This window comes from Peromyscus maniculatus, chromosome 12 (genome assembly GCF_049852395.1).
Source record: "Peromyscus maniculatus bairdii isolate BWxNUB_F1_BW_parent chromosome 12, HU_Pman_BW_mat_3.1, whole genome shotgun sequence".
Taxonomy (NCBI): Eukaryota; Metazoa; Chordata; class Mammalia; order Rodentia; family Cricetidae; genus Peromyscus; species Peromyscus maniculatus.
The window spans coordinates 31,333,625-31,348,519 of record NC_134863.1 but is presented as its reverse complement, the minus strand read 5'-3'; the positions used below and the strand labels follow the sequence as shown (position 1 = coordinate 31,348,519).

Below are 14,895 nucleotides of genomic sequence, written 5' to 3'. Positions count from 1 at the left end.
CCTATTCTTAATCTCTCCTCATGTATTGTTTCACACTATTTACTTCAGTATTTTCCCTTCTACTTTGCTCTGTTATCTTCTCCACTTCTCTACTTTATAGATCTGTTTTTGCTAATCTCATGAGCCACTTTCTACTTTGTTAGACTTTATCATATTTTCTCCCTCCTGGATACACATATTTAACACTTTGTGTCTAGAATCAGGTACAAGAGACAACAGGAGTCATCTGTCTCTGAGCCTAGTTATTACATTTTCTTAAAATAAATTTATTTACTTATTTATTTTACATCCCAGTCACAGTTTCCCCTCCCTCCTGTGCTCTCATTTCCTCCCCTGGCTCTCTTCCCAACCTCCAATCCACTCCTCCTCCTTTTCTGTTTAAGAAAGGACAAGTCTCCCATGAGTATTAACAAACTTGGCATATCAATTTGCAGTAAGACTAAGCGACTAAGCACCTCCTCATGTATTAAGGCTGGACGAGATGACCCAATAAGAGAAGTAGGGTCCCAACAGCATGTAAAAGAGTTGTAGGTAGCCTTTGTTCTCACTGTTAGGAGTTCCCCAAGAGGACCAAGCTTTACAACTGTAACATATATGCAGAGTGCCTAGGTCAGTAAATTAATGTTTTTCAGTTCCATCTATTTCCGAACAAATTTCAATATTCTTGGCAGCTAACTAAAATTCCATTGTGTATGTGTATCACATTTTCATTCTTTTGAATATTCTTCATCGAGAATTTCATACATATATACAATAAAATATGATGACATCTAGTCTTTATTTCCTCCCTCATACTTCTCCCATGTACCCCTGACAGCCTTTCCTTCCAATTGTATTTTTTATTTTGTTTTTTTTGTTTGTTTATGATAATTCACAAGTTTGTTTTTTCCTTATGTACATGGGTATGGAACTTCCAGATTGTACTTGGGAAAACTACAAGCAGTGGCATCCTCAAAAACAGGGTGATTTCTCCATCCTGAGCCACTATCCCCTGCCAATAGCTCCTCACTAGGAAGTGTGGCTTAGAAGTCATCTACCCCGTCTATGACAGATTTAGGCTGCCTTGATTTTGCCTACTTCTTGTGCAGAAAACCACAGCTGATGTGAATTCATGGTTCAATTGGCCATGTTATGTCCAGAAGATAGCTCTCTATTGCCTCTTCTGCAATGCTTCCTAAAACTTGGTGGGAGTGGGGTATGGGTCAATGTGAATGCCCCACCTATAAACATTCATTCACTTATTTTAAGAACTTTGGAAAGTTGTGCATCTCTCTATTCACTGCTGCTCACTGCAAAAGGATGTTCCTCTCACCAAGGTTGTTCATAGCCCATGTCTATGTGCATAAACACAAATACTTAGAAAACAATGTTATAGCATGGCCATTCAGCAAAATAACACTTGCAGATTCTACCCTGGGTCCTGGAACTCCCTCAGCCACAGGTTTTTGGACAAAATCATAAAACTAAGAATGAAATTTGCTCTTCCTGTGTAGATCTCACATCCAATCAGAAATTGCTTAGTTATTGTATAACAGGCCACTATTTCACCAGAAGGTACATCTAGCTTAGCAGGTTGGTATTGCATCATTCAGGGTTTAACACTAGGTAACACTGAAAGATGGAAAGATATGCCCACGTATTGGGAGAACTAATGTGAAAATGATCAACCTAGCAAAAGCACTATATGGATTCCCTTCCATCACAATCAAAATTCCAATCCTCTTCTTCACAGACATAGGAAAAAACAATCCAAGAATTTGTATAAAGGTAAATGTGACTAAGGATAGAATGTACCACATTTTCATTATCCATTTATTTCTTGGTGGACATCTAGGTTGACTCTAAGAAACAATGGCTCAGATAATCATAAGTACTTAACTTGATTTTTCAGAGGGTGACAGGTCCATGTGGTCAACACTAAGATGAATTAATTTTAAGAAGTCTGTATATATCTAAAGTTCTTGTATCCTAAAGTGAAAGACTGAGTAGCTGAGTTGGTCCTACTCCCACATGTTTACAGATTACTAACGCCAACTCATATTGGTGGATCTTCAGAATTATATTATTTTTGCCAAGTTTTCTTGTCAGTTTGTTTCTAAAAACCTTTGTCTTCTGTCTACTGTCTCTTTTCTGCTATCTTGCTCTTAAGCTTTGTTCCTCTAAACTCTGTCATGTGTTGGTCCTGCTGCTTTTTTTTATTTTCTCTAAGAACCCTTATTTGAACAGCCATACTGACCTCCAATGCCTACTTTCTGTCATATATTCTGATATCCATTGTACAATCAACATTGTTTACAATCCTGCTGTTGTTATTAATATGTCTTCTCCTAAAATTATTTAACATTGTATAGCTATTGCCAAATAATTAACACTGGTAGATGATTGCCATGGCTTATTGACCCAAAGGCAAAGGTTCTATCCACCTATTACCCTACTAACAGCTAATTAATCCTCAAATAGTTTCTGGCTTTTTTAAATTCATTAAGTAGACACTATATTTTGGGATCATTTACCTTTTTATGTAACACTTTAAATCTTTATTTCAATCTTATTTTATCTATAAAATACTATAGGTAAAATGTGTTCCACAAGGGAGCTCTCTTTTATAGCTGCAGAGTATGGATCGACACCGACCCACCCCAGGATGAAATTGATATTCTTGTGTGGACACAGAAACATAAGGGCATCTCCCATGAGGATAGAAAGGAGTCCCATGGATATTTCTGTGATGAAAGTTTAAAGAATGCACACATAGGACTTTAGATTTGTGGAGTAAATTTTAGTTATGTTTCCTACAGTCACAATAGGTCTTTATTAAATTAACACACAGAGAACTAGACCATGCTATAGAAGAAATGTTTCTGTAGTCCATCATAGCTATAGTATGCATGTTCATCTGCTTCTCTTTATTAATACTGCCAAATTTTCATATCATTCTGTGGGCTGCATTTCGTTGCTTTAATATCTATGTTGAGGGAAGGAAAGAAACACTTCAGAAATGAAAGATTAGTTTCCTAAACCATAAAGATGAGCTTTGTAATCACTTTCCTTTAAGCAAGGAATTAAAGGATAATAAAAGCCCTAATTAAGGACCTCGTTAGCTTAACTAGATTTTCATATGCAAAACACTGTTATGAGATGTCACTATATAATGGAGACGCCTCCTGTCCACGGCAAGCCAAAAGAACGCATTCCTGACATAACTTTGCTTGAATTTTTCATCTTTCCTTTAACCCAAAAACATACATTCCTTTTTCCATGACCACTAATTCTACTCCCCCCCTCCTTGAATTCCAATTTGCTTTTTAGTTGCCAAATCTTGCTGTCTTCTCTACTTTTTTTCCTCAGATTCATTTGTTAATTCAAGTAGCAAATACCAAGCATTTACTATGAGTCCAGTGCCAAGCTTGGAGATTGGAGGCACAGATTAATACTGCAATTTCTTTTCTGCCTTCCTTGTCCTCTAGTCCATTCATTCATCATTAGCCTCCCATGTAATTACTTTTGCGAATCCCTCCTCTTCAGGCAAAATGCCGCTTATAGGCTAGTCTCACAACCTCCCACTCTGTTGCTGTTCTTTTCCTCACTTCTGCAATAACTGTTATTATATTGGCCACTTCGGCCAAGTCATCAGTTGGTATTTCCAAGTGATACCACTGGCTCATATTATGCTCTGAATTATTAGTGTATATTACAGCAAGTCAGTAACAGAGATAAGAAGTGCATATTTCTTCAATGAGTTTTAAAACTGGAGTGGACTAATGTAGAATTATGCTCACTGAAATCCTGTGCAAATGTCAATATCAAACTTCATGCTTTGAAGCTAATATTAAGCCTGATACATTAACAAAATCTTTGGTTGAAAGGCTAAGGCCTTCCAAGTCTTTCTTGAACCGAGTCTCTTGTTTTTATGTCAAAATCAAAGAAAGATACAGAGTTCTCACAATAAAAACATGCAAATTACTCTAGGGTTATAGAGTAAGGCTCTCCTGTAAGAGTGTCCTAAGCATTTAGATAGTTAAAAATGTCAAGAAGGGTGAAATTAGAAAGATGACTTCATAACAAGAGTGCCTCCTGCTCTACCTACCAGAGGATCTGAACTCCATTCCCACATAGAATGGCTCACAAAAGAGTGTAATCTCAGATACAGGGGATCCAATGCCATCTTCTGGCCTCTAGGTGCACCTGCACACACACACACACACACACACACACACACACACACACACACACACACACACACACACCAGGCGGAGGGGAGAGAGAGAGAGAGAGAGAGAAGAAAACAAAATTTCATCTATATGGAGCACTAGTTTTAGCTTTGAAGCCAGGAGAACTTGATAAAAACATTAGTTTGACATTGACTCTCTTCCCTGAGCTTTGGTTTCATCCATAAAAAAAATAGGTCTAAGAATATCTATTTGATGGAATTGTTGCTAGGATTAAATGAAATCATATACTGCATTAATGTGTTGAATTTCATAAAGGGCTTAGGCAAAAAATCATTTTGAAACTATCTCAGATGTGTGAAAATCGAGGATATAAAATAGAAAACAGGTTGTAGTGGCTAGTTTCAACTGTCACTTTGTCACCTGGAAGAGAGTTTCAATGAGGTGTGGTCTAGATCAAGTTTTCCTGCAGGCATATCTGTGATGGGTATTATTTTTATTACTACTATAACCAACCACTTTGGTAGACACCATTTCCTGGGCTTGGGGGCCTGAACTTAAAAAGAGCAAGTTAGTTGAGCATTAAGCATCCATGCATGCATTCATTCTTTCGATAAGTCTGAATGTGGCTGGACTACCTGTTTCAAGTTCCTGTCACCTTCCCTCCCCCTCAATGATGGACTGTAACCTGGAATTGGAGGCCAAATAAACACTTCCTCTACTCAGACACTTTTGTCAAGCATTTCATCTCAGCAATAAGAATGGAAACAAGAAGTACACAACTCCCAATTTAAAATAAGCATGAGTAAGAAGAATGGAATTTCTTCTTTATGTTGGTAGCGGTATTTTACCCCCTTTGTGAATCCACACAATTCCACATTATACCAGAACCCAAAACACCAAAAAAGGAACTTTTCTTTAAAAATGAAAGTAACATTGAATGGTTTCACTTTATTTGTATCAAGATGACTTGATCAAACTGAGTAGAAAAGATGAACTACACAAAAATAGAAGAGACCCACTTTTGTTTCCTTGACGGCCTCTTTCATTCCTGTTGCTGTTAATAATAGTTAGATGCCTACAATACACTTGGACCTGCAAAAGAGCAGAAGTACAAAGTGCATTGGCCCACAGGAGACACATTATTGATCTAAGAAAGACCTCCCTGAAAATGTGAGCCTAGTGCAGGAAGATGGAAGGGCCAGTGGGAGGCCATTCTAGAGCTCCTGGTTGGACAGAGGGGACTTCTGGAAGTGCAGAAACAAAAGTCAAAAAGCTTGTGATTCATTCTCATCACTCCTATGTAAGCTGCAAGGCCAGACACAGGAGCTATAGCCAGCAAAGCGGAAAGTACAAACTTCAGGAAGTGTCATGATGAAATGTGGAAGTTACCATTAGTTTAACAATAAGAACAAGATCTAAATGATAAGACCTTATTCATTTGCACTGCATGTGGGAGGGCTGATATCTATTGAAGGACAGAGATAAGGAAAGGAAGATTGAGTGAAATTAGTGAACAATTTTAATATCAATACAAAATAGTCTTCTAACGTTCAGTAAATATTTATTGGGCTCTACCAAATCAGTATGCAATGCTGTAATGTGTGTGTGTGTGTGTGTGTGTGTGTGTGTGTGTGTGTGTGTGTATGTGCATGTGTGCTTTTTGCTTGTGCTCAATGGTGCTGGAATACAAAAATAGTAAGACTGCCTTAGACCTCAAGTAGACTAGTCAGAGAGACTTTAGATGTGTAGCATTTTAAAATCAAATATATTAAATATAAAATAACTCAAAGCAATTTGATCTTTATCACCTTATTAAGTCCAAGAACAACACTATATATTGGCTAGCCAAAGCATTCATTGAAATTTTTATGCCTCGATATTATAACCCTAATTAATATTAGATTTTTATGTCACTCTATTCTCTTTGGATATTTAGTGAAATTGGACAGAGAGAGAACAATGAGTGTCACAGAGAAGTGCTACTGGTGAGCCTGAGGGTGGATGCATCTGTGTGCATGGCTGAGACCTCAGCTTCTGCCTCTGATCCTGAATGCACCCTTAGGTTGAAAAGTGGGATGTTGGGTTCTTCAAGGTCTTATTGTATTCAAATAAGTTTGCTGAACTTCGATTTTCTTCCTAGTCCCTTAAGGATATTTTTAAGCAAGTGGCCAGAGAATACTTATCCCTGAAATTTATGTTGTCTAAAATTGAATAAATTCTCTATGATTAGAGTATGGAAACTCTTTAAAATGATGAATAAAATTTAAATAGAGACTTGCTTCCTGAGAAGAACTGTGCTAAGCACTGTTCATTAATCTCATTTATTTCTGCCACCAGTCTTAGGAGAGATATGGCATTTGCCACCTCACAGATGAGGACAGTGAGGTTAAGTAAATGATCAGCCTAAGCAGTCATATTTTGTCTCTTTGCTCAGCTTCAAAGCATCAAAGTGAAAAAAAATGCTTTACTGAGATTTCTATATTCTAGAAAAAGAAAGAGAAAGCTAATGTCCATCCCCCATACATTCTTTCCAAAATTTACAACCAAATGAAAACAGAGGGATATAATGAAAATTGAAATGTAATCCCTTTCACCACCTGAGAGACCTGAGTAATATATACACTGTATTCCATTAGGAAATCAAAGTAAGATAGCATTTTTAACCCCAATTATTTAGTAAAACTAGTACCTTCTCGCTCTCAGGATATTTTTCAAGAAAAGCAGGGCAGATACCTGAGTTTGACATTTTCATTTTCTCAGTTAGTATGCCAAAGCAGAGGACCCCAGCAGAGAACTGCCCAACCAAAGTGGCAGTAGTGACAGCAGCAGATGGAAAGGGGAGCTTCGGCATACTGGAGATGATCAGACATCATCCTACAGCTGGGAAATCAGCAAGGAATGTAGATCAGGCTTTCTCTTCATTAAATCTGTAATTAAGACCCCATTCTGCTTTGTTGAAATCCTGCTGTGTTGGAAGGTAATACCCTCTTTCTACTGGGGTGAGGGAACCCCAGCAAAAGGCACAGTGATAAGTTAATCAAAGGGTTATGTGGAGGTAAGTAAGGTTAGTAAGAGACTGAGGAGGAACCAGATATAATCACGAAATAATTTTGATCAATTTCCACATGCTGATCTGCTGTGCCAGTTAAAGGCTATGGAAATACACTCAGGAGCCTCTGTTCGCCACTCTGAATTTTAATGGCAGGAATCAAAATCACAAACTACTTTGCAAGCTTAATAGGTATAATTCTTTGTCATATATGGAAATAATAAAATATTTAGTTTGTATTACAACATTTACTGAGATGGTAAGTAATACTACAGAGTTACAGTCACAGCATTTTTATTCAAGAACTGAAACTTGACAGAAGCAATTCAAGATGATTTGTAGAAAGAATTCTTCCCCTGCACATCTGCATTTGAATGTAAGGGATGCACCTACACATTCCAGGCTTATTTTGTTCCCATATCAATATGTCATCTATTAGTTTATATAGACACATTTAATTGTTATTATCATGCTGGCATGGTGTATACAGTCTCTTTAGGAAATACGTACTGGAGGCTCATTATTCTTGGGGTGGGCAGTTCCTTCATGTATAGGCTTTTAAATGCCTTCTTTGAGACTTAAGTTTTCTGAGCTCTCATTTTATTGAAATTTAATCCATCCATTCTAATCTTTCATAACTTGACAAATTATAGTCACAACCTTCAACATTTTGCCCAGTTGAAAAATAATTGAAATAACTGTAGAGTGACTGGTTTATGAAATGCTTTTCAATGTTTAAAAGCATTTTAACAATTGTTTAAAAGAATCATAATGTATCATTCTTATGGTCATAAGACAGAAAACATGTCAATGTTTTCTGGCATATTGGCTATTTGCAATTGGTTATGGTGGAATGAAGGTCAGTTACTATATTTTCCTAAACTATTGAGACCATTTATTCCCATAACAACTGATGGTTGAAAATAACATGCATCAAACATAACACTGAAGAGGCTTCTTAAACACACTAAAAGACAATACAATATATTTATTGTGTTTTTGAATTCTGTTTTACCAATACAAAATAATTCCCCTCACAACATTCGATTTTCTGGGGAGGTGGTATGCAAAAATCCTTTCCTTACAGATTCCATTTACCACCAGGGTCTTATAAACCCAGAAGGATGATGGCTCCATTATACTTAGAAGCAATGCTGTATTTAAGTGGGCATAAAACCAGATCATTTACAATCAGTACTGCACTGCTTGGTACAAACTTGTCAAATTTTGTACCTGTTGTTATCAACAGCTGTCTCAGAACAGTGCTTCGGAATATTCAGTGTGCTCACGAGACCCTGAGGTGATATTCCTGAATAAAAGCCGAACTATGGATCATACAGGCGGCTTGGGTGTCTGAGATTCTGCATTAACACTAAGGTACCAAGCTAAGCCAGATAGCTCAGTGGGCAAAGATCTTGCCACCAAGCCCCCAAACCTTAGTTTTCTGAACTCCCAGAGTGGAAAGATAGAACTGACTCCCACAAGATACCCTCTGACATTTGCATGTGAACAGTGGCACATATGCACCCCTCAAATAAATATATGTAAAAAAGTTTTAAAATATAATGAAAAAAATAAGGTTCTATATTGCTTCTCTTTAGGCCACATTTTGAGTGGCAAAGTTCTAGAAGACATATTAGATTTATGATGTGATATTGCACAGCTGAGCATGCCTATTTATAGTTGTATTAATTAAAACTAAATAGCACTCAAGTTGCTTACTTCTACGGCACTCATCCTATTTCAATGTTACCAGCACATCTGGCTACTGGAGCCATATTGGGCAGCATAGCCATAGCCTATTTCCATCAAGAAAGAAAATTCTTTGGAAAGCTCTATTTGAGCACAGCAAGGATATCCTAGAAATAATTTTTCAAAGATGTATTCATTCAATTGGTTTCTCACATCTGTGGGTGCTAAAGTGCCTGTCCCTGCTCATCTTGTCATTAATGTCTTAATCTACTGCATCCTTTACGCATGAGGATGATAAAAATGGCCTTACCCATGAAGTACACTCCTGGAGTCATGGGGACAGGAGGAAGATGGGCTTTCTGTGAGCCTGAGCTTTTAGAGAAAGAGGAAAGAAACTGCATGTCAGCTCCCTCTCAGCAGGAAGGAGAAGAGGGTCCAATGATGCCCAAAGAGAAAACGACTAAGAGCCAGCCATGTTCCTCTCAAGTGAAGACTGGAGTGATATTAATCAGCACACTATTGTGTACAGAGAGGGTTCTCTCAGGAGAAGAGCAGGCATCTGTCCTACTCGCTCGCCCGAGAGGCCCTGCAGCTGAAAATGCTTGTGTCCCATCACCACACAGCCGCCTTTCCCCCCTTACTTTCCTTTCCTGGTTCATTTGCTATTCTGTGGGCTGTTTAGCAATAAGCTCTACATCTGATTAACATTTCAAACCCATTGTTGGTCTTCAGTGGCTTAAATGAACTAATCATCATTAGGACTTCAGAACCTGTCTGGCTGTGACTTCAAAGGGGAGAAAATTGAGAAGAAAAGGAAAAGGAAAGAACTTGACTCATTAAATCAGTCATCCTGCAGTAGTTGGGCAAGACCTGAAATAGGAGCTATGTATAAGTATTTCACTCACTAACGAAGTCATGGACACAAGTGAGAGCTAGGACCAGAGAATCGGGACCTGGAACTTGCCCACTGAGCAATTATATAACAAAGGCATCTTCTTGGAGCATGTGAGAAAAGGAAATTTGGGGGCCCCACTCACTCCCTTCACTCCAATTCTGTTTCTTTTTGGAAGATAGCTGTTTACGAATATGATGTCAAAGAAAAAAACTTACTGCTGAAAGCTTGTGTTCTTTCCTCTTCACCCATCATGACAGAAGCACAGTTCTCACATGAATCAAGATGTGTCAGCCTTCTGATTCACTGTAGCACTAATGTTACTTATATTTGAATCTTTCCCCTCCTGGCCCATGTGAGCTCAGAGCCTGACAGAACTTGAGGTTGTACCGAGAGCGCCTTTCCATGCCAGATGTTCCCAGGGATACATCCACTGTTCTACTCTGCACTAAAATTTCATCTTGATTTTGGCACATCTGAGTGTATAGGTGAGAGGGAAGGGTAGCAAAGGAGGGAGAACTCCTGTGTTTACCTATAAAGACACACTAATATTATGAAAGAAAATGTGAAATTTAAGTGGTGGATTTCAAGCTTGAACAAGAATATTTTCCTTGCCTTTCCTGTGAAATCTCCATTTCCCACAGATAATTCAGTCCCCATGAGGGAGAAGTATGTTTCCTAGAGTGTAACACATATGACAGACAACTACCACAGACCACTTGACCTCATGGTCATAGAGTATGTACCATGTTCTCTTTTTAATTAATCTATTATCCCCAGATCAACACCAGGGTGGGTATCTTGTGTTATCTTATGCATTTAATATGATTTCTGCTCACCAATCTCTCATTTAACAAAGTCACCCCTAAGCTCAGCATCTTCTGAGAGGGGTAGTATCTAGCTAAAACTCAAAAATACTCTATTCCCATTGAATTTATTATTTATAATATTTTCTTTCATTTGTGGCACACAGTACCGGTTTATTGTCTATTCATGAGTATAATGAAATGTTTCTTATAAAATACCTTTAAGCAAATAAAGTCTTTAAAGAAAATATTTGCATTATAGTAAGGTAAATGAATACAGTACAAATCATAATAGTTCCAATTGGAAGCACTGTGTTTGTTGGAGGGATAAAAAGCAGAATAGATGTGCAATTCCTTAGTGTTAACCAAATTCCTGTGTACTTCCCAGGTTAGTATTGACATCAAAGACTATGTGTGATTCCCATGCTAAGGAACAATATTCACTGAATCTACAAGAGAAACAGTGAGGGATACGATGTTTAATTTTGTTATAGAACTTTTTATGAAGAAAAATATCCCAGTAAGTACATAAGTAGATGGGTCACAGAAATTGCAAGAATACCACATCTGTTTTACTTGTATTGCTAGGGGAATTTGCTTAAAATTTGTCACAAGTTTTTTTTCCAAAAAGTGAGTTCAATATCTCATTACTACCTTTAGAAGAAGGCAGAGAACACAAGGTTTTTTCCTGTACCCCTCCCCCCAAATCAGAGTTATACTGTGATGTCTTGTCAAAGAAGACCAAAAATAGTTAAGTATTACTAAGCAAGTTAAGCAAGTATTTAAGGATTGCCTATCATTAACTACTGTAATGTGACTATGACCTCAAAGTACTAGTTTATATTTTCCAATAATTTGTGTTAGATAAAGCCCTTTACCAGTGCTTAATAAACATGACTCCAGCAGGGGGTTATATTTATTGTATGAAGAATAAAATGTGGTATTCTATTTGGCAAGTGACTCAGCAGAAAAAGTCACTTGCCACTGAGCCTGACAACCTAAGTTTGATGCCTGAGACTTTGACAGTGGAGTGAGAGAATCAATTCTTTTGAGTTGTTCTCAGATCTACACACGTGCTCCAAGGTACATGCATGAACACACACAGAATGCTTTAAAAGAATTTAATGTGATATCTGCACACTTTAAGCTTGGGTATGGCATGGCATTATATGGTTGTGCCCTAACCCAGACCTAATAAGTTAGGAGCTTCAGGAGTTTTTGAAACATTTGTTTTTACTTTTCGAAACTATAATATAATTACAACATTTCCCCTTCTTTTAGTCCCTCAAACCTCTCATATGTACTCTCCCCTTGTGCTCTTTCAAATTTGTGACCACTTATTCTTTGTTGTTACATATATATAAATATAACATATATTTAACAAATTATACATAATTTATTTGGTTATATATATATATATATCATCAATTAAAGAGCTTCAGAATTTGTAATTGATACATTAAAGTGTTGTAAATGATTTTATAAGACAAACAGACAACTACCTAGTTGGGAAAGAATACTGAGGCTAACATGACGAAACAAATGTGACAATTGTCACTGTAAATGATATAACATGAACTTGAATAAGGTGATGACTCCAAGACTCATGGAAGAAAATGCAACAAGAATGGTGTCTAGGAAACTACCCAGAGGGAAACGGTAAATATACCTCAATATGCTGTGTTGACGATCTTCAGGGATAGAAGGGCAGGACTAGTTGTGACTTAAACATGCATACAGAATGCCTTAGTAGCTGAAAGTGAGGGCACAGTTGGGGACATGTAGAATATCAAAGCCACTGGAAAATATTGGTCAGTTTGGGCAGTCAACAATTCACTTATTTGGAAGCCAGATTGGGGTTTATTAAGAATGTTTTTTAGGGCTGGAGAGGCAGCTCAGTTTTTAAGATCACTGGCTGCTCTTCCAGAGGACCCAAGGTCAATTCCCAACGTTTATGTGACAGCTCACAAGTATCTATAACTCTAGTCCCAGGGGATCCAATGACCTGTTCATGCCTCTATGAACACCAGGCATAAATGTGGTACACAGATACATATGAAAACAAAACACACACATATATGAATTAATACATAAAATAATGTAATAAATGTATGATTGTTTAAGGCATGTTTGTGTCTGGGGGAGGAGAGAGTGAGAAGGGAGGGCAGGGGAAGGGGAGAAGGGAGTGAGGGTTTCTCCATAGAGAGATACTGTGGGTTTATGTGTTGTACCAGAGAAAATACGACTCCTCTGCACAATTCGTGAAGTCATGAAATTGGATAAACATTTAGCATATGCAAACATGCAAAAGTGAGTTGACTACACAGCATGCCGATTGATTAAAGCAGATCATGGTAGATACAGTGAACTATAGGGCAAAAGACAAGCTTATTGTGTCTATGAATATGGTGTGGGATCAGATGTCCTGAAAAATGTCTTTTGAGCAGAAGACAAGCAAAGGTCCTAAAAAGCACTGTTTACATGTAAGAGACTAATATAGTCAATGCACTGCAATGCAATGATTATGCTGATTTGAATTCTCCTCAATTAAGGAGCTCTTTCATTGAAATAAAGTTTCTAAAAACGTTACTTAATGGCACCGCTGCACTTTTACTCAGTTCATTCAGCTGAAACCCATGTGCTTGTTATGCTGGCTTTTATTCTCCTTTTCTATTGCAGAACAGTAACAATCAAAGTGAGTATAAACCGCTGAATTTTAATTCAGAAACTACCTTTTCTTCAAATGAGGCAGCATGCTGTACCTGCAAAATGTTAAGGTCTGTGGAACTAAGGTAATGTTTGGAATGTGGCTGTAGCATGTGTCTGTCTAAGCACTGGGGCTGCAGGGCACTCACCAAGGACTTCATTTCATGGCTCCTCTATTTCTTTATGTATACATTGAAGAAGGGCTTACTCACTTAACAGAGCTGTGGGCTCAAACATGACATATATCGGATATCCCCAAACAGGTGCTGTTCTTAACTACATAGTAACACCCCTGCTGTAATCATACACACCATTTTAACTGACTGGTTGAGTTGCTGTAAACATGAGGCATACGTATTCTGTTTTAAAGTTTAAGAAATGGCTCTAGTTTCACACAAGACAGGATTTCCAGAGGGTTAAGCCAAGTGTCTTTCAAATAAAGACAGGGGAAACAGCCCATGTTGCATTGCAGGTGCATGGTTTGGCTCTATAAAAGCAAAAGTACACTGAGTGGCCAGTGATGGGCTGAGCTGGTATGGTAGGAGCTACTATCTTAAATCCTCCAAGCATACTCTTCTTAGTTCCAAGTTAGTCTTAGGCTGTGAATCCCAGTCTATCTCACCCATCCTGTTATCTAATGGATCCTCCTGCCTTCCTGTCCTACTGCTTGCCCTCAGTCCTAACTGTGATGTTAATTCTGGCCTAAGTACATCATTCTTCCTTCCTTCCTGTAACATTAACTCAATTGGACCACAAAAGTATTTCTTCTCTTGAAAAAGAGAGGGACACAATCAATCAGAGCACTGCCAAAGACTTAAACATTACCCAAATTCCATGAAGTTTGGAAATTTACAACTTTTAAGTTGCTACCAATTCTCTAGATGTCACTGAGAACTTACCTGGCAAACAAACAACACACACACACACACACACACACACACACACACACACACACACAGGTTTCTAGGTTTTTCACCAACAGTGATAGTTGTCTGTGGGTCATGTCTCTGTCTTAATTCCTTTCTACTAGCTAAAACATGCATTCATGTCCTTAACTATAATCAAACTGTTCGTAGTTCATCCAACACTGGATGACAGAACTGGATAGAATTCGAGGATGACTTTGAAGTGTGGAAAGGAGTGTGGTGGGGCTGCAGTCGAATGGCAAGGGAGGGTCTACATCTGCTTTGCTTCAGTATTCAATCAATGTCATAGATTTTTCTTACATGTTTTCAAACTCTGGAGATTTGTGAGCTGCTGAACTACCAAGTGAAAGAAACGTTCCAGCCTGGAGGACTTTAGTTTACATCAGAAACACATGAAGGGTTTGTGATAACTTAGGTCTCTAGGCAGTTCTGATTCAGTGGATCTGGGATGGGGGCTAGCATGCATGAGTTTCCACATGACAAGAGTGTAGGGATCAAAATTTCAAACCATTGTCTTTTTTTATTTATCACCATGCTTCTTAACCAGGCAGAAAACTTAAAAAAGTCTCACTAGATAATTTTTAAAATATTCAAATTACATACCACAGTTCTTTTTCTTAAATGATAAAAATCTTTAAAGCCTGGATTATCT

The 14,895-nt window shown here is 37.9% G+C and overlaps 1 protein-coding gene across 2 annotated transcripts in view; it reads right to left on the bottom strand.

Annotated features, from left to right (window-relative positions):
• Lsamp (limbic system associated membrane protein) overlaps positions 1-14,895 on the bottom strand; it is a 2,127,334-nt gene that overhangs the window by 1,708,371 nt on the left and 404,068 nt on the right. The gene's annotated exons all lie outside the window — the stretch shown is intronic.